This window comes from Erpetoichthys calabaricus, chromosome 4 (genome assembly GCF_900747795.2).
Source record: "Erpetoichthys calabaricus chromosome 4, fErpCal1.3, whole genome shotgun sequence".
Taxonomy (NCBI): domain Eukaryota; kingdom Metazoa; phylum Chordata; class Cladistia; order Polypteriformes; family Polypteridae; genus Erpetoichthys; species Erpetoichthys calabaricus.
In genome coordinates this window covers 7,149,645-7,170,644 of record NC_041397.2, presented here as the reverse complement: position 1 = coordinate 7,170,644, position 21,000 = coordinate 7,149,645, and positions in this window count along the sequence as shown.

Genomic DNA, 21,000 nt, shown 5'->3' with positions numbered 1-21,000 from the left:
AGCTGCTTCCGGTGGATGGTAACTTGCTATTGTTTATAATGGTAGTGCTACGTAACAAGTCCTTCATGAAAGTTGTGTAGATCTGAGGAGTCCTTACTCGTCACTTAATACAACGAATTTTAACAAAGGCTTAGTGCTGTGATAATAGCAACACTTTATAGAAGGGGCTACCTACAGAACATCTATCAGTCAATTACTATCCTGGTCAGAATTCTTCTAATGGCTGAATTAGTGCTACGTAACATGTCCTTCATGAAGGTTGTGTAGATCTGAGGAGTCCTTACTCGTCACTTACTACAACGAATTTTAACAAAGGCTTAGTGCTGTGATAATAGCAACACTTTATAGAAGGGGCTACCTACAGAACATCTATCAGTCAATTACTATCCTGGTCAGAAATCTTCTAATGGCTGAATTAGTGCTACGTAACAAGTCCTTCATGACAGTTGTGTAGATCTGAGGAGTCCTTACTCGTCACTTACTACAACGAATTTTAACAAAGGCTTAGTGCTGTGATAATAGCAACACTTTATAGAAGGGGCTACCTACAGAACATCTATTAGTCAATTACTATCCTGGTCAGAATTCTTCTAATGGCTGAATTAGCGCTACGTAACAGGTCCTTCATGAAGGTTGTGTAGATCTGAGGAGCCCTTACTCGTCACTTAATACAACGAATTTTAACAAAGGCTTAGTTCGGTGATAATAGGAACACTTTATAGAAGGGGCTACCTACAGAACATCTATCAGTCAATTACTATCCTGGTCAGAAATCTTCTAATGGCTGAATTAGTGCTACGTAACAAGTCCTTCATGACGGTTGTGTAGATCTGAGGAGTCCTTACTCGTCACTTACTACAACGAATTTTAACAAAGGGTTAGTGCGGTGATAATAGCAACACTTTATAGAAGGGGCTACCTACAGAACATCTATCAGTCAATTACTATCCTGGTCAGAATTCTTCTAATGGCTGAATTAGCGCTACGTAACAGGTCCTTCATGAAGGTTGTGTAGATCTGAGGAGCCCTTACTCGTCACTTAATACAACGAATTTTAACAAAGGCTTAGTTCGGTGATAATAGGAACACTTTATAGAAGGGGCTACCTACAGAACATCTATCAGTCAATTACTATCCTGGTCAGAAATCTTCTAATGGCTGAATTAGTGCTACGTAACAAGTCCTTCATGACGGTTGTGTAGATCTGAGGAGTCCTTACTCGTCACTTACTACAACGAATTTTAACAAAGGGTTAGTGCAGTGATAATAGCAACACTTTACAGAAGGGGCTAACTACGGAACATCTATTAGTTGCTTACTATCCTTGCCAAGATTCTTCTAATGGCTAAAAGCTGTGTTTCTCCTCCATTAAGTCCTACTTGTGTACTTTACCTTTTGGGGATGCAGTGTGAAGTATTTATTTATGATGTCTGCCAAGGTGGGGTGGGGAAAGTCCTTTCAGAAAGCATCCGATAAGGTGCCACGTGAGAGGGTGGGCATCAAATTAAAAGGAGTGGCAGTTCAGGGTGTGGTGTGTAGACGGGTGCAGAATTGGCTCAGACACAGGAAGGGTGATGGTGTGAGGAACCTCATCAGAACTGGGTGATGTTAAGAGTGGTGACCAGTAGGGGGCAGTGCTGGGGCCGCTTCTATTTTTAATATCTATAAATGATTTAGATAGGAATATAAGTAACAAGCTGGCTAAGTTTGCAGATGATACTAAGAGAGGTGAATTAGCAGATAATTTGGAATCCATTATATCATTACAGAAGGACTTGGACAGCATACAGGCTTGGACCGATTTGTGGCAGATGGAATTTAATGTCAGTAAATGTAAAGAATTACACATAGGAAGTAAAAATGTGAGGTTTGAATACACAATGGGGGGTTGGAAAATCGAGAGTCAATACAATACAATACAGTTTATTTTTGCATAGCCCAAAATCACACAGGAAGTGCCGCAATGGGCTTTAACAGGCCCTGCCTCTTGACAGCCCCCCAGCCTTGACTCTCTAAGAAGACAAGGAAAAACTCCCAAAAAAAAACTTGTAGGGAAAAATGGAAGAAACCTCAGGAACGGCAGTTCAAAGAGAGACCCCTTTCCAGGTAGTTTGGGCGTGCAGTGGGTGTCAAAAGAAGGGGGTCAATACAATACAATACAATACAATACAATACATAGAACAGAACAAATCCTCAATAAAAAATTAAAAATTTTTTAGAAGTACAGAGGAGAATTTAACAGTAGATGATATCACATAATAAGATTAAGATAATTTTAGACTCCTGGAGACCTCATCCATCAAGCAGCCTCCCCCATTTCGCCATTCCACGGCTAAGAAAGTGTTGGGCCAGCCAATCCTATGAAAGGACCCCTCTTTCTCACGATTCCTGCAATGCTCCATCAGGGATGACTTTACTTTAGGCAGGAAAAACAACTTGGCAGGTGGGCCGTGGCACCAAGTGCGACATTTGAGAAGGAGAGTCCACCTTATGAGAAGGATTTAGGAGTCATAGTGGACTCTAAGCTATCGACTTCCAGACAGTGTTCAGAAGCCATTAAGAAGGCAAACAGAATGTCAGGTTATATAGCGCCTTGATGTGTGCAGTACAAGTCACAGGAGGTTCTGCTCAAGCTTTATAACACACTGGTGAGGCCTCATCTGAAACAAGCTGGTTAAGTTTGCAGATGACACCAAGTTAGGTGGGTTGGTAGATAATCTCAAGTCCGTTACATCATTACAGAAGGACTTGGATAGCAGACAGATCTGTGGACGATGACATTTACTGTCAGTAAATGTAAAGAGTTATACATAGGAAGTCAAAATGTCAGGTTTGAATGCACAACAGGAGGTCTAAAAATCAAAAGCCCATGACTGACTGACCTTATGAGAAGGATTTATGAGTCTCAATGGACCCCATACTATGAACTGGCAGACAGTGTTCAGAAGCCATTAAGAAGGCTAACAGACTTTCAGGTTATATAGCGCCTTGATGTGTGGAGTACAAGTCACAGGAGGTTCTGCTCAAGTCTTTATAACACACTGGTGAGGCCTCATCTGGAGTATTGTGTGCAGTTTTAGTCTCCTTGCTACAAAAAGGACATAGCAGAGCTAGAAAAGGTCCAGAGAAGAGCGACTAGGCTGATTCAGGGCTACAGGTGATGAGTTATGAGGGAAAATTAAAAGAGCTGAGCCTTCACAGGAGACGAAGAGGAGACCTGACTGAAGTGTTTAACATGATGAAGGGAATTAGTCCAGTGGATCGAGACTGAGATTTTAAAATGAGTTCCTCAAGAACACGGGGACACAGTTGGAAACTTGTGAAGGGGAAGTTTTGCCCAAACATTAGGAAGTTTTTCTTTACACAAAGAACGATAGACACTTGGAATAAGCGACCAAGTAGTGTGGTAGACAGGAGGACTTTAGGGGACCTTCAAAATTTGACTTGATGTTACTTTAGAAGAATTACAGTAAGTGGATGGGACTGGCGAGCTTTCTTGGGCTGAATGGCCTGTTCTCATCCAGAGTGTTCTAATCTTCTAATGTTCTGTCTCATGAGCAAGCAACAAAAAATATAAGAAAAACCACGCAAAGAGACACATGGCTACTGTGACATCGAGTTGTGCATTGGTGACTGCCTCAAAACATGTCACATGAAGGACGTGTACTAAATCTGAATCAGTATGATAATAATAATTAAGGAAAAAAAAAATGATCCGCTCTGGCAACCTCTAACAGGTGCAGTCAAAAAAAGATGAAGAAGAATAAATACATTTTATTTATATAGCGCCTTTAAACAGAACTTTCCTACTATATTTACATTCATGTTTTAGTATTTACATGAGTCTCTTACACATAAATTTTTTTTTTCTCAAAGTCAACGTTTTTCACTCATTTCTCCCGGGTTAAACAGAAGGCTGCCAAGTTAGCCAATATGAAGCCCCAAAATGTTCTTTAAGCTTCATAGTAATAATTGGCTTTTAATTCAGAAACTGGGATGGAGAAAAAAAAAATGTAAAAATTGTCCCTTGTGACCCTCCAGGACCCAACATGAAGAGTTTTAGTCAAAGCCGCCATATTTGGCTTAGAAGAAGAGAAAAGACAGGCCGGGTGGTCCCAACTGCATTAAGTTTAATGCGATGACCGCAATCACAAACAGTTTGTGCCCATCATTTGCCTGTCAGAAGTGAATTCTCCATAAGTGGCATTTTGGGTGGGGTGAGGTGGAGGGGGGGTTTGGGGGGGCTTTGTTTCACCGTGAAAAAGACGGCCGTGCCATGCTGAACTCATTAAAACTGTTTGCATATTTCTCCACGGTTCTGTGTGACAATGGATGAAAAGTCTGATTCATGCTAAATGTAAATCATTACAAAATGAGAAGCCGCCGCTCTCTGTGCCACTCCGCATTACGCCGTCGCTACCTGACAATGGGATTTGACAGGATTTGCCCTCCGGTACTCCTGTGAGTTTATATTTCCTCGAGCGGACAGCGAGCACATCAAAGGAGTGAATATATGCAAAGAAATAATTTAATCGCGGAAATGGTAACATGATGTCATCAAAACTTGAACTCTGGAGGAGAGGTATTAAAAAAAAAAAAGAGATTACTTTCTTTGTTCTGTTAGAAAAATGGCTGTCGCAGGTTTTTTGTCTGCATAACACCAAAAAAAATCATAGATGACGGGAATTCAATTTAAATTTCCATTTCAATTTATTTTTGAATAGAGCTCTTCGCAGACTACGGGGCTCAGAGAGCTTACACACATTTACAGCTATAATGCCATAACTGTGAGGAGGGAGTGATTTTTAAGTTTTCGGGACATACAGAATTTCACTTTTTGCTTATTCTTGATTGTTGTAGCTAATGTTTTTTTTCTGTTTTGTTAGCAATTTGTATTATTTTTTGGATTATCACCCGCGAGCACTTGGGAAACGTCTAATCGGCTCACAGTAGGATACATGATGGAGGTGAAAGCGATCAACAACCACCTCTCCTCTCTTCACCACAGACCAGAGGACGCATCTTAAGATGGGATATAAAGTCACTTCAGGGACGCACAGGCACTGGAAGTCTGTGTCTGTTTCAACCACACGTATGTGGTGTAAGGCAACCGGCAACAGAGAAAACATTCGGGACTGAGACAAGCAAGGACACAAGATGTCCATATTAGACAGACCTGGATGATGCAATGACAGCCATTTTTGTGCCAATACGCTCACCACACATTAGCTGTTAAGTGGTGAAGGGGTGAGAGAGAGAAATAGCCAATTAGAAACAGGTGATATTAGGGGGCCAGAATGACTAGGCCATGGTGGGCAATTTTTCACGGACATCAGGATACACCCTACTCTTTATTAAGGATACCCAGGGATCTTTAATGACCACCGAGGGTCAGAACCTTGGTGTTATGTCTCATCTGAAGAATGGCGCCATTTTTTTACAGCACAGTCTCCTCTGAGACTGCACTCAGACATTGGGATCCACATTTAGACCACAAGGGTAAGCACCACCTGCTGGCTTCATCAAAACCACTTCCAGCAGCAAACCCAGGTTTTCCTAGATGGTCTCCCATCCAAGCCATTGGCCGAACCTGAACATTCTTAGTGTCAATTGAATGATTTGTTCTGAAGTGCATATGATATGGTACATATGAAAGGCACTATACAATAGATAGATAGATAGATAGATAGATAGATAGATAGATAGATAGATAGATAGATAGATAGATAGATAGATAGATAGATAGATAGATAGATAGATAGATAGATAGATAGATAGATAGATAGATAGATAGATAGAAAGGCACTATATACATGATAGATAGATAGATAGATAGATAGATAGATAGATAGATAGATAGATAGATAGATAGATAGATAGATAGATAGATAGATAGATAGATAGATAGATAGATAGATAGATAGATAGAAAGGCACTATATACATATTAGATAGATAGATAGATAGATAGATAGATAGATAGATAGATAGATAGATAGATAGATAGATAGATAGATAGATAGATAGATAGATAGATAGATAGAAAGGCACTATATACACATTAGATAGATAGATAGATAGATAGATAGATAGATAGATAGATAGATAGATAGATAGATAGATAGATAGATAGATAGATAGATAGATAGATAGATAGATAGATAGATAGATAGATAGATAGATAGATAGAACAAACTACACAAAATAGAGAGACAGGACCAAAGGCTGACATTGTAGTAATTGGTCTCAGACATAGGCCTTTCCCCAGGCCGCCTTGCTCCAAACTCAAAAGGCAGACTTCAAAGGTCTGTACAACCCAAAAATGGCTTTTAACAAGTCAAGTTGTCAAGTTGGGGAGCATACACTGGTACAGTGCGTTGCCACACCCACTACACGACAAAACAACTCGGTATCCCAGTTGGCAACCCCCCAGGCAGTCCAATCCCACCCTCTGGAAATGACTCTCTATCTGCTGCAGCCAGGTGTTATATGGGCGACCCCTTGGCCTGGTCCGGTCACTCGGGTCCCCAACAATGAGTTGAGGGTTAGTATCCAATTCTAACTATCATGTTACTTCTGTTTTAGTGCTAATGACTAACAACAGAGATACAGTCTGTACAGTTAATCAGCAGCTCTAGTCAGGGTGTGCTAAACTGAAGTAGTGAGTCTTCAGCTGAGACCGAAAATATGTGATATTTCAGTTTTTCTTTTTTAATAAATCTGCAACAATTTCAAAAATTCTTTTTTTTGTCTGTCAATATGGGGTGCTGTGTGTACATTAATGAGGAAAAAAATTAATTTAAATGATTTTAGCAAATGGCTGCAATATGACAAAGAGTGAAAAATTGAAGGGGGTCTGAATACTTTCTGTACCCACTGTAGCTGGTTGGATAATAGATGGATGGATGATCTGCTGTGCCGACCCCTAACAGGAGCAGCCGAAAGAAGAAGTTTTGGAAACCGTGTCTTGTTTATATTAGTTCAAGATTAATATGATATGGTCCACCTATGCCTTATTATTAATTTCTGCAAAAACAAAAAATCAAATTTTATACCATTATTCATTGATACACGGGATCTAGGTGAGGTGAGCAGTCCATATTAAACATATTTGCTTTCTTAATTGTTTGCAAGTGAGATAAAGTCAATCTCTATTAAGTTGAGTAACAGAAAATGTTCATTTTTTTATTGCTTTAAAAAAGCCAATAATGTCGCTGGTCTTCTAGACCCATGAGCACCAGCTGAATAACAAAAATAGGGACACCACACGAGGGTTAAAGTATTTTCATTTATTCAGTATACCCTTCCGTACTGTTGATTTAAAAAAGGGAAACATAATCCTATTGTGTGAGCAGCAAAGCAGCAAAGCCAGTGTGGCATTACTCCTCATCTGACAGAGACTGCCTGTTATCCTCAGCCACATTAACGCATAGTCGGTGCTGCAGTTTCTTAGCAGACTTTAAGCGTTTGCCTTAAATGTGTCAAGCGCAGCCCTGTTCACATTGCAGTTTGACATCATTACCTCCTCCTCAGAAAGATAATCCCTTGTAACTCGCCAGGCTGTCTGGTTGAACAGTAGTCCGTGATCTCCCCGTAATGGAGCCTGTCTGGCGTGAAGCTCGATGGCTCAGCTCGGCTTGGCTTCTCCCACTTTGGCTGTGAAGCAGCTCCTCGACAAACTGGCAGCAGGTCTCTCTGTGTGGCATCCTGGTTAAGTCTTTAACACTGAGGTCATGGGTAGCAATCCCACTACTGACACTAGTGTGACCATGAGCGGCTCACTTTGCATAGAAAAAGATGTAAAATCAAGCAAATCCGAATTGTATGATGTGATATCATCTATTGGATCATCTGTTCTTGTAATATTTCTATTGCACTATTGTATTGTATTGAGGATTACTTGTGTTCTGTTCTGTGTATTGTGTTGTATTTGCCCCCCTTATTTTTGGCACCCACTGCACGCCCAACCTACCTGGAAAGGGGTCTCTCTTTGAACTGCCTTTCCAGGGGTTTCATCCATTTTTTCTCTACAAGGGTTTTTCCTTGTCTTCTTAGAGAGTCATGGCTGGGGGGCTGTCAAAAGGCAGGGCCTGTTAAAGCCCATTGCGGCACACCTTGTGTGATTTGGGGCTATACAACAAATAAATTGTATTGTATTGTATTATAATGTGAAATGCTGGAAGTCACCTTGAACAAAAATATCTATAATAAGGATTTTTAAGTGACACGGTTTTTATCAAAAATGCACTAAAAACTCTTTCATCCTCTCTGCTCCCTGGTTCACCCCAGAACTCCGCCAACTTTAAGCTAAAGGTCGATGTTTTGGAACGCCTTCATAAAAAGACAGGCCTTGTTGTTCATAAGAATATGTATGATGACTCCTGTGACTCCAGGAAGAACTACATATTACACAACACTGACTGGGCCTTCTGAAAGAATTACTAGGGCCACCTGACAGTCTTCCACCTCAGTCTTATTGCACTGATCAATGTAACTCTTTTATGACCTTTTTACTTTCTCGTATATAAAGTATAGATAAAGTATGGTAATCATGAAAACATTCAGCCTCGAGATTTTAGACCTCCCTGAGTCCCAAAATACCGTTTTTTTTTACTTTCTCATATATGAAGTATAGGGAAAGTATTGTAATTGTCCAAAGATTCGATGTTGAGATTTTGAAGAATCTCGATGTTTTAGACCTCCCTGACTTTCTCATATATGAAGTATACATAAAGTATCATAATCGTGAAAAAATTTAACCTTGAGATTTTGATCAATTTTGATGTTTTAGACCTCCCTCAGTCCAAAAATAAAGTTTTTTACTTCCTTGTATATAAAGTATAGGGAATGTATTGTAATCGTCCAAAGATATGATGTTGAGATTTTGATGAATCTCAATGTTTTAGACCTCCCGGACATTCTCGTATATGAAGAACAGATAAAGTATCACAATCATGAAAAAATTTGACTTCGAGATTTTCATGAATCTTCACATTTTAGACCTCCCTGAGTCTGAAAATCCCTTTTTTTTACTTTCTCGTATATGAAGTATAGGGAACGTATTGTAATCATCCAAAGATATGATGTTGAGATTTTTGATGAATCTCGATGTTTTAGACCTCCCTGACTTTCTCATATATGAAGTATAGATAAAGTATCATAATCGTGAAAAAATTTTACCTCGAGATTTTGATCAATTTTGATGTTTTAAACCACCATCAGTCCAAAAATAAAGTTTTTTACTTCCTCTTATATAAAGTATAGGGAACGTTTTGTATTGTCCAAAGATTCGATGTTGAGATTTTGATAAAAAAATCGATGTTTTATACCTCCCTGATATTCTCGTATATGAAGTATAGATAAAGTATCGTAATCATGAAAAAATTCGACCTCGAGATTTTGATGAATCTTGACATTTTAGACCTCCCTGAGTCCGAAAATACCATTTTTTTACTTTCTCGTATATGAAGTATAGGAAAAGTATTGTAATTGTCCAAAGATTCGATGTTAAGATTTTGAAGAATCTCGATGTTTTAGACCTCCCTGACTTTCTCATATATGAAGTATACATAAAGTATCATAATCAAGATTTTGATGAATTTTGACGTTTTAGACCTTTCCTCAGTCCGAACATAAAGTTTTTTACTTCCTTGTATATAAAGTATAGGGAAAGTAAGGTGATTGTCCAAAGATTTGATGTTGAGACTTTGATGAATCTCAATGTTTTAGACCTCCCTGAGTCTGTGTGTGTGTGTGTGTGTGTGTGTGTGTGTGTGTGTGTGTGTGTGTGTGTGTGTGTGTGTGTGTGTGTGTGTGTGTGCATGTGTGTGTAAATACAATAACTTCTGCATACTTTCTCTTAGGTCAATTTTGTATACAAGTATAGGTACAAAACATAGATTTCTATCAACATTTGAGCTATTTCCGTTGACCGGAAGTGGTACTTTTTATTCATGCAGCTGCACAGTCTGATTTATTCCACTTTACTTTTAAAATAATTTTTTCAAAAATTGAAAATAATGTGGCTAAAAACCCGAAGGTGGACAGAACTTGTAAAGGAACAGGTAGAGCACAGTTCCTCACAGTCTTTGTAAAGTCGGCGCCAGTGCTAAGAGGAGAGCTCTGGGAAATTGAAATCGATTTAGAATCCAGTCGTTATCATCATCTGTAAATACACACTCTCTTCTAATTCATCCATTTGCGATGTCTTCTAACAACGCTAAAGCAGCTATGGTAGCTGGAACAGTCTGGCCATTCCATGCACAATTATATTGTTACAGAATGATTACAATCAAGGGAATTCAATTTGTGAACGATATATAATTAATTTGCAGTGTATTTGATGAATCCTGTGCCATTAATGCAAATATGAAAAAGAAAGGTAAAGAAACAGAAGCACTGCTTTGATGCTGGGTGCCGCCAGTTTGCAAAACCAAGCAGAAAAGTGCGTACGTAAGGTGTGAGGCTGCCGTGAAAATGTGCGTGGCCTTACACCAAGTTTAGTTTTTATGCATCTCGAAGTGAGCGTGAAAGGGACGTACACAATGTTTTTGTGAGTACAAACCGTTTGTACACGAGGCCCCAAGTGAGGAGACAACTGAGGAAGCCTCCCACAGGAAAAGCAGTCAGCCCTCGAGTTCTTAAGGCCTGTGAGGACCAACTTTGAAGTGTCCTCTGTCACCTCTTCCGTCTGTCCCTTCAGGCTTCAGAAAGTGCCACTGCTGTGGAAAAGAGGCCTGTGGGAATGGACTTGTCTTGCATGATGACAGAGTCTCTGGTTTTAATGGCTGTGTCAGGTGTGTATGCCTGTGTCACTTGTCCACTGTCGGGACATTCAGCTGTTTGCCTAGTGCCCAGTGCACGTATTATTATCATTATTATTATTATTACTATTATTACGTTAATTTTTTCACTGTTTTGCTTTCAATTGCAGCATCTTCATCTATAGACACTGTTTCAATGAAGACATCTCTGCATATGTTGAAGATATGTCTACACGTGTTTACTTACTTTTTCACACAACCGTAAATGGCTCCCCCTCTATTTTCCACTCCGTTTATCTCATTATAAATTGTTGTGTGTGTTTTTTGCCCTCCTTTTTGGTGGATGCAGCTAAGACGTCGTGGCGGTTGAAAGCCTCATTTCGAGTGTCAGCACTCTTTTCAAGTAAATCAAACGCTTGCCACAGAAATGCATTGTGACTTGACAGCCATTATGACTGGAGATGTTCCCAAAAGAAGAAATCATTTTAAATCGCCCGACGCCAACTGACATGGCAAAATGAAAATTACTGCACATTTGTCTTTTTCCTGTGACATGATTATAGAAATCAGATCCAAGAATACAAACCAATTTAAAACTATTAACGTCTGCGGCCGGCCAGCCGGCCAGGTGCTTACTAAGAGCTCCTCCTAAGAGCTTCAGGGACTTTGTGAGCGGTGGAAGCGCTGAGTTGTTTCTTTCTACCAATTACTTTTTTTTTTTTATTGTTGGTTTAACTGCTTATTCTGAAGTATACAGTGCATTATAAGATTATCCGCATTTTTAAAATCTTTTCTGCTAATTTGAAAATGGACACTTAAATAGCTACAGGTCCAAAGGCCCGGCCGCACTTTCTTTTTTTTCTTGATGGATGCATAGTCACCTTTTATGTTGTTATTAAATATTATAATTTAAAACCCACTCAGTGGTGCTACAAAGTTTATGAAACCTTTAGAGTTGTCCACGTAAGCCCTAAACCTAAATGAAGAGAACCCATTTAACCAAATGACACAAACACACTCTATCTGTTCATTGATTTATTAAAGGAAATGATCCAAGGTGACGTACAGTGCTGGAGTGTGAATCTCTCTGGTCACGAACTGCCGTGACTCCTTCTTCAGCAACTAAGCGCTTCTGCCTCCTAATTTCCTCTTGACTGCCAGTATTTTAATTATGTGGTCTGCCATTTTTGTTGTAGAAGAACACCAGGTGTCTGACCTTCTCTGCAATGCACAATTGGTCTTCAAATCTGGAACTCCTACCCAGTGCCACACCGGGGCAAACCGAGGCCATAAGTGGAATCGTCTTCTCAGGCCCCCCAAACACCCCAACCTGCCGCTCCCCAAATCCACTGCTTCAGCACTTCGTATAACAGCTTTAATGAGAACAACAAATATACAAATAAATAAACAAAGAAGTACACATCACGTCCCAAGAGCCAGCTTCGGATAAGTGGAAGAGGATGGATGGATGGATGGATGGATGAGTACACATCACAAACTATAACTTTTTAAAGTCAAATAAAAATGCTTTTATTAAAATTAGCAAAACTTGAAAGTGAGTGCTCAGGGGTTCTTTGTTCTCTTTATTGAATGTCACACCAGCAGACGTCTGCATTTTATGAAGCCACAGCCATCTATGTGGTGGTCACACGAGAGCTTCTGTGCATCGTCTGAGGTGACGCTGATGATAGCCAAGCTGTGATCACATGTGATGGAGGATCAACCCAAGGGTTCAAAAATGTCACTCAGCAGATGCAGCAGTCAATCCGCAGGGGCAATCCATGGATTTAATGGCAATAATATATCAATTGATTTGTTTCTTTTATAAATTAAGGACTAATTATGATGATTATTATTATTATTATTAAATAATAATAATAATAATAATAATAATAATAATAATGGTACAGGGTATCAACAAGCTGTTACTTTTTGTTACTTGATATAGCCAGCAGTATTACTTGTGATAGGTGGTTAAGCAAAAACAATTTTAATACTGCTAATAATAATAATCAACACTACCACTAATAAAAATATGTAAAATACTACTGTTACTGCAAATAATAATAATAAAATTAATATTATTTATTAATTAATATTAAATATTAGTTTATTATTTAAAATACAACAACTACTACTACTATTAATAATAATAATAATAATAATAATAATACTACTAATAATAATAATAATAATAATCGCAGTAATATTACTGCTACATCTACTACTAATAATAATGAATGCAACAGCAACTATAAATTCTACTACTACTATTACTAATAGATACTATTACTACTATGACATATAATAATATAAATGCAACAATAACTATTATTAATAATAACAATAATATTAATGTTACTACTAATACTACTCTAATAATAATATAAAGTAGAACAACTAGAACATCTATACGTATGTACGTACTATTAACACTACCAATAGTAATAAAAAAATGCAACAGCAAAAACTACAGCCATTATTAATAACAATACTATTCATATTACTAAAAATACTACTACTAATAATAATAATATAAAGTAGAACAACAAATACTACATCCACTACTACTGTTAATACTAATAATTGTAATACTACTTACTACTACTAATAATAATAAAAAATGTAACAACTACTACTAATATTAATAATAGCAATTATATTCATACTACTAATACTACTACTAATGATTATAATATAAAGTAGAAAAACTAGAACATCTACTATTACTATTAATACTACAAATAGTAATAAAAAATGCTACAACAAAAACTACATCTATTATTAATAACAATAATATTCATACTACTAAAATTACTACTACTAATAATAATAATATAAAATGGAACAACAAATACTATATCCACTACTACTATTAATACTAATAAAAGTAATACTTCTTACTGCTTACTACTACTACTAATAATAAAAAATATAACAACTACAACTACTATAAATAATAGCAATTATATTCATACTACTAATACTACTACTATAATAATAATAATAATAATAATAATAATAATACAAAGTAGATTAACAATACTACATCTGCTACTGCTATAAATACTAATTATAGTAATACTACTACTACTAATAATAAAAATGCAACAACTGCATGGATAATGACAATAATCAATACTACTGCTTCTACTACTACTGAAAATAATAATATAAAGTCCAACAACAACTACTACATCTACTACTACTATTAATACTAATAATAGTATTTCTACTACTACTACTACTACTACTACTAATAATAATAATAAATACAACAGCAACTACTGCTACTATTAATGATAACAATCTGGAGTCCTGTGTGCAGTTTGGGTCTCCAGGCTATAAAAAGGACATAGCAACACTAGAGAAGGTCCAGAGAAGAGCAACTGGTCTGAGTCCAGGGCTACAGAGGATGAGTTATGAGGGAAGACTAAAAGAGCTGAGCCTTTACAGGAGATGAAGAGGAGACCTGACTGAAGTGTTTAACATGATGAAGGGAATTAGTCCAGTGGATCCAGACTGAGATTTTAAAATGAGTTCATCAAGAACACAGGGACACAGTTGATAACTTGTTGAGGTTAATTTCACACTAACATGAGGAAGTTTTCCTTCACACAGAGAACCACAGACACACACATGGAATAAGCGACCAAGTAGTGTGGTGGACAGGAGGACTTTAGGGACTTTCAGACCTCTACTTGATGTTACTTTAGAAGAATTAAGTTGACTGGACTGGTGAGCTTTGTTGGTCTGAATGGCCTGTTCTCGTCCAGATTGTTCTAATGATGTGATGTTCTAATTTCATGTAATAAAATTTAAAGCAATCCGTCAAAGAATACTAGGAAGCGAATTCAATGGCCCACGTCCATATCGGCAGTGCACAAAGAGTAGATGATTCACTGTTGTACAATCACAATCTGTCACATAAAGCTGCAGTAGGCCCCGCTATTCAAACTGAAGCCTGGATGGCTTTGTTTCGGACAGAGGAAGTTCTTTTTCAGGGCTGTAAAGCGCTTTGTGATCCTGTTTGGGGATACAGCTGTATGTAATCACCATAAACACAGCAAACCGTTATTTTTCAAAATGTCATTTTATATATTGGTTTAATAAACATATTACACACATGGTTAACCCGTTTCTAATTATAGTAGTGACGAGCCAAAGTAGGACCCACCAGACAGCTTAATGTAGATTTTAGCTTGAATAAAAGTCAAAATACTGGGCACATATGAGTACACAATCAGTGCAAAATACTACTGACAGAGGCAGCAACAAAAACAACATGGATTTCTACAGGACATTTTAATTCAAAGAATGGAGCTCAAAGTGCTTTACATCATGTCACAGAAGTAGTTAAATGCAAAGAAAGACAAACTAAAATTAAATAAAAGTATTAATGAATAAATAGCACTAGGTCAGGTCTGGTTGGGGGGCATGCACTGGTACAGTGTGTTGCTGCACCCACCAGATGACTTAACAGCTCAGGATCCTGGTTTGCAACCTCCCAGGTAGACATGTGTTCCAGTCACACCCTCCATCCATCTGACGCATCCAGGTGTTACATGGGCGTCCCGTTGGCCTTAACAATGAGGGTCCTTGAGCTGGACCACCCTCGGGTAATCATACCACTGACGCTCCCTCACAATGCAGGTCATGTGCCTCATTCCGGACTCCGTGACCAACACAAAGTCAAACCAGTGGGACCCAAGGACCCTCTGAAGAGATACACATGAAGGAGTCCAGTCTTCATCTCAGGTCACTGGATGGCGTCCATGTCTCACAAACAGGGAGCAGCTGGACTCTACAGACTTGGACCTTCGTCCTTTTGTAGATATCAGGAGTGCCACACAATCCTTTATGGTGACCTCATGACCCCCCATGCTCTCCCAATCCATCTACAGACTTCACAGGAAGAGTCACCAGAGTCACATGAATGTCACTGCCGAGGTAAGTAAACCTCTCGACGAGGTCGAAACTCTCTCCGCAGACAAAAGATAAAGAATCAATGCACACGTGCATAAGCAGTTGTATAAGTAAGAGACACAGAGTCCTTAAAATACAGATTTTTATTAACTTTCTAAATGACAGTCTAATGATGAGATCAGATGTCCAGGGAGGATAGAAAAAAAAAATCTGCAGGGGTTCAATTGTGGCCAAAAGACCACCCAGGCCTCCACTGGGCATTCTGCCTAACATAACTGTTCTTAAATTGTTCTTTAAATTTCTTGTTACGGTGGCGCAGTGGTGGCGCTGCTGCCTCGCAGTAAGGAGACCTGGGTGTGCTTACTGGGTCCTCCCTGCGTGAAGTTTGCATGTTCTCCCCGTGTCTGCGCTGGTTTCCTCCCACAGTCCAAAGACGTGCAGGTTAGGTGCACTGGCGATCCAAAATCGTCCCTGGTGTTTGGGTGTGTGTGTGTAGCCTGTGGTGGGCTGGCACCCTGCCCGGGGTTTGTTTCCTGCCTTGCACCCTGTGTTGGCTGGATTGGCTCCAGCAGACCCCCGTGACCCTGTATTTAGGATATAGCGGGTTGGAGAATGACTGACTGACTGACTGGCTCTCTATAGGCTTCATCGTAGAGGATCTGAAGAAGTGGGTCTTGTGACAAGTCGGGGTATCCACATTCATTCAGACAGGACTTTGATCAGGTGGTGGTGGCTGCCACCGCCGTAGAACTGGAAAAGAGAACAAAGAAAATTAAAGGTGAATAAAGACTGGCGTAGTGGTGGCGCTGCTGCCTCGCAGTTAGGAGACCCGGGTTCACTTCCCGGTGTGGAGTTTGCATGTTCTCCCCGTGTCTGCGTGGGTTTCCTCCCACAGTCCAAAGACATGCAGGTTAGGTGGATTGGTGATCCTAAATTGTCCCTAGTGTGTACTTGGTGTGACTGTGTGTGTGTGTCCTGTGGTGGGTTGGCACCCTGCCCGGGATTGGTTAATGCCTTGTGCCCAGTGTTGGCTGGGATTGGATCCAGCAGACCCCCGTGACCCTGGGTTCGGATTCAGCGGATTGGAAAATGGATGGATAAAGATTTCAGATACACTAAAGAGAATGATAATTCTATACATATCTTCTTCTATAATACGATACCGTGGCTGTCTGTTTGTCTGTCCAGGATTTTAAATCGCCTGTAGCTGGCAAACCGTTTGACCTATTGACCTGAAATTTGGTACTCAAATACTACGTGGCATTTACTATCCGCTTGGGTGATGATTGACCTCCAAGGTTATTCCTCTTTTTATTTTATTGTAGAATCAACTCTTGGCAGCAGGGCGGCCGTGAGGCGCATGTGTACGGTCGCTGTTCTCATCCCTACCACCTTCGCCGTCACTTCCTCGACCTCTTCATATCTTAAGTCTTCAATCTGCCTCAAGAATGATTTAAGTGCCAGCTTAAGTGGAAAATTAAGGAAAACATAATAAGTAATTGCAACACGAACAGTGACTTAATCAGTTTTAACGCAAAAAGATGCCGACGAGAGAAGAAGTGGGCCACTAGGGTGGAGGAAAGAAGAGCTGCTCAGGAAGGAACAAGCGCATCAACCTCTGAGCAAACGAATGGTAAACGTACAGAGAAAGAGGAGGAAGACTATGAATGCTCAAGTCAAGTGTATAACGTGCAGTGCACCGTTACTGGTCTTTATATATAATACGCTATACTGTGGCTGTTCGTTTGTCTGTTCAGGATTTTAAATCACCTGTAACTCGCAAACCATTTGACCTGAAATTTAGTACACATATACTACGTGACGTCTACTGTCCGCTTTCGTGGTATTGATTGACCTCCAAGTTTATTCTTCTTTTTATTCTTATTTTATTTTATTGTAGAATCAACTCTCGGCAGCGGCCAGCAGGGCGGCCGTGCAGTGCATGTGTATGGGCGCCATTCTCATCCTCACCACCTTCACTGTCACTTTCTCTACCTCGTCATATCTTAACTCATTCTTGAGGCGGATTGAAGACTTAAGTGCCAGCTTAAGTGAAAAATTAAAGAAAACGTACTAAGTAATTGCCACACAAACACTAACTTAATCAGTTATAACGTGAAAAGATGATGACAGAAGAAGAGAAGAAGTGGGCCACTAGGGTGGAAAAAAAGAAGAGCTGCTCAGGAAGAAATATCAACCTCTGAGCAAACGAATGGTAAACGTACAGAGAAAGAAAGTCAAGTGTGTTCACTGCACGTTATCGTGCAGTAGGCCGTTTCTGGTCTAGGATGTTAGGCGTAAGCGCAAGGAAAAGCAAAATTACAAAGGTGGGCTTTTAAGAGATTCTTAAAATATTCCACAGTTTTTTTTTTTCCTGGTGTGTCTCTATTTGTAAAGTATTAAGATTTTTAGTGCATAATAGCAAAAGACCACTTCACCACTCCTTGAAATTAGAAACATTAGCAGATCTAAGGTTACAACTTGGATTGTAGGAGGGCAGACACTCCAAGATATACAACAACAACAACAACAACAACATTTATTTATATACTGTAGCACATTTTCATACAAAAAGTAGCTCAAAGTGCTTTACATAGTGAAGAAAAGAAAAATAAAAGACAAAATAGGAAATTAAAATAAGACAACATTAGTTAACATAGAAAAAGAGTAAGGTCCGATGGCCAGGGTGGACAGAAAAAACAAAAAAAACTCCAGAAAGCTGGAGAAAAAAATAAAATCTGCAGGGGTTCAAAGGTCACAAGGCCACCCAGTCCCGTCTGGGCATTCTACCTAACATACAGTGCATCCGGAAAGTATTCACAGCGCATCATCACTTTTTCCACATTTTGTTATGTTACAGCCTTATTCCAAAATGGATTAAATTCATTTTTTTCCTCAGAATTCTACACACAACACCCCATAATAACAACGTGAAAAAAGTTTACTTGAGATTTTTGCAAATTTAGTAGAAATAAAAAAACTGAGAAATCCCATGTCCATAAGTATTCACAGCCTTTGCTCAATACTTTGTCGATGCCCCTTTGGCAGCAATTCCAGCCTCAAGTCTTTTTGAATATGATGCCACAAGCTTGGCACACCTATCCTTGGCCAGTTTCACCCATTCCTCTTTGCAGCACCTCTCAAGCTCCATCAGGTTGGATAGGAAGCGTCGGTGCACAGCCATTTTAAGATCTCTCCAGAGATGTTCAATCGGATTCAAGTCTGGGCTCTGGCTGGGCCACTCAAGGACATTCACAGAGTTGTCCTGAAGCCACTCCATTGATATGTTGGCTGTGTGCTTAGGGTTGTTGTCCTGCTGAAAGATGAACCGTCGCCCCAGTCTGAGGTCAAGAGCGCTCTGGAGCAGGTTTTCATCCAGGATGTCTCTGTACATTGCTGCAGTCATCTTTCCCTTTATCCTGACTAGTCTCCCAGTCCCTGCCGCTGAAAAACATCCCCACAGCATGATGCTGCCACCACCATGCTTCACTGTAGGGATGGTATTGGCCTGGTGATGAGCGGTGCCAGGTTTCCTCCAAACGTGATGCCTGGCATTCACACCAAAGAGTTCAATCTTTGTCTCATCAGACCTTTTACTAAGGAGTGGCTTCCGTCTGGCCACTCTACCATACAGGCCTGATTGGTGGATTGCTGCAGAGATGGTTGTCCTTCTGGAAGGTTCTCCTCTCTCCACAGAGGAGCTCTAGAGCTCTGACAGAGTGACCATCGGGTTCTTGGTCACCTCCCTGACTAAGGCCCTTCTCCCCCGATCGCTCAGTTTAGATGGCCGGCCAGCTCTAGGAAGAGTCCTGGTGGTTTCGAACTTCTTCCACTTACGGATGATGGAGGCCACTGTGCTCATTGGGACCTTCAAAGCAGCAGAAATTTTTCTGTAACTTTCCCCAGATTTGTGCCTCGAGACAATCCTGTCTCAGAGGTCTACAGACAATTTCTTTGACTTCATGCTTGGTTTGTGCTCTGACATGAACTGTCAACTGTGGGACCTTCTATAGACAGGTGTGTGCCTTTCCAAATCATGTCCAGTCAACTGAATTTACCACAGGTGGACTCCAATGAAGCTGCAGAAACATCTCAAGGATGATCAGGGGAAACAGGATGAACCTGAGCTCAATTTTGAGCTTCATGGCAGAGGCTGTGAATACTTATGTACATGTGCTTTCTCCATTTTTTTATTTTTAATAAATTTGCAAAAATCTCAAGTAAACTTTTTTCACGTTGTCATTATGGGGTGTTGTGTGTAGAATTCTGAGGAAAAAATGAATTTAATCCATTTTGGAATAAGGCTGTAACATAACAAAATGTGGAAAAAGTGATGTGCTGTGAATACTTATGGACATGAGATTTCTCAGTTTTTTTATTTTTAATAAATTTGCAAAAATCTCAAGTAAACTTTTTTCACGTTGTCATTATGGGATGTTGTGTGTAGAATTCTGAGGAAAAAAATGAATTTAATCCATTTTGGAATAAGGCTGTAACATAACAAAATGTGGAAAAAGTGATGCGCTGGGAATACTTTCCAGATGCACTGTATGTTACAACAACAACACAATACTAATCAGTTACTGGGTGGCACGGTGGTGCAGTGGTAGCGTGGCTGCCTCACAGAAAAGAGAGCCGGATTCTCATCCCAGGTCTTCCCTACGTGGAATTTGCATGTTCTCCCACGTCGGTATCCTCCAGGTGCTCCTCCAACTGTCTAAAGACATGCAGGTCAGGTGGGTTGGCGACGCTAAAAAGGACCTGGTGTGTGTGTGTATGTGTGTGTGTGTGTGTTCACCTTGCAACGGACTGGGGCCTCGTCCAGTGATTGTTCCTGCCTTGCGCTCTATGCCTGCTGGGGTAGGCTCCATCACCCTCAGCTACCCTGTTCAGGAGAAAAACATGTGTAAAAATGACTGACTAAACAGTGACTTCATAGTATCACTGAGCCACAGGCTTAATGTGATGTAGCAGGATGCTGCTGTAAATCTAATGGAATTTCCTGAATTTTTACAGGTTATAGTAATAGTAATAGTACTGCGATTAAGCAGTGTGACATCCCCGGACGTGTACAGGCACCCTAACCCGACACAGAAAGGCAGAGACACAAGTGCCGCACACAACACCCTTTTATGCAGAGCTGGGCCAGCGCATTTTCCTCACTCCCAGTATTACACCACAGCACAGTACAGTACAATACATCCATCCCATCCATCCATTTTCCAACCCGCTGAATCCGAACACAGGGTCACGGGGGTCTGCTGGAGCCAATCCCAGCCAACACAGGGCACAAGGCAGGAACCAATCCTGGG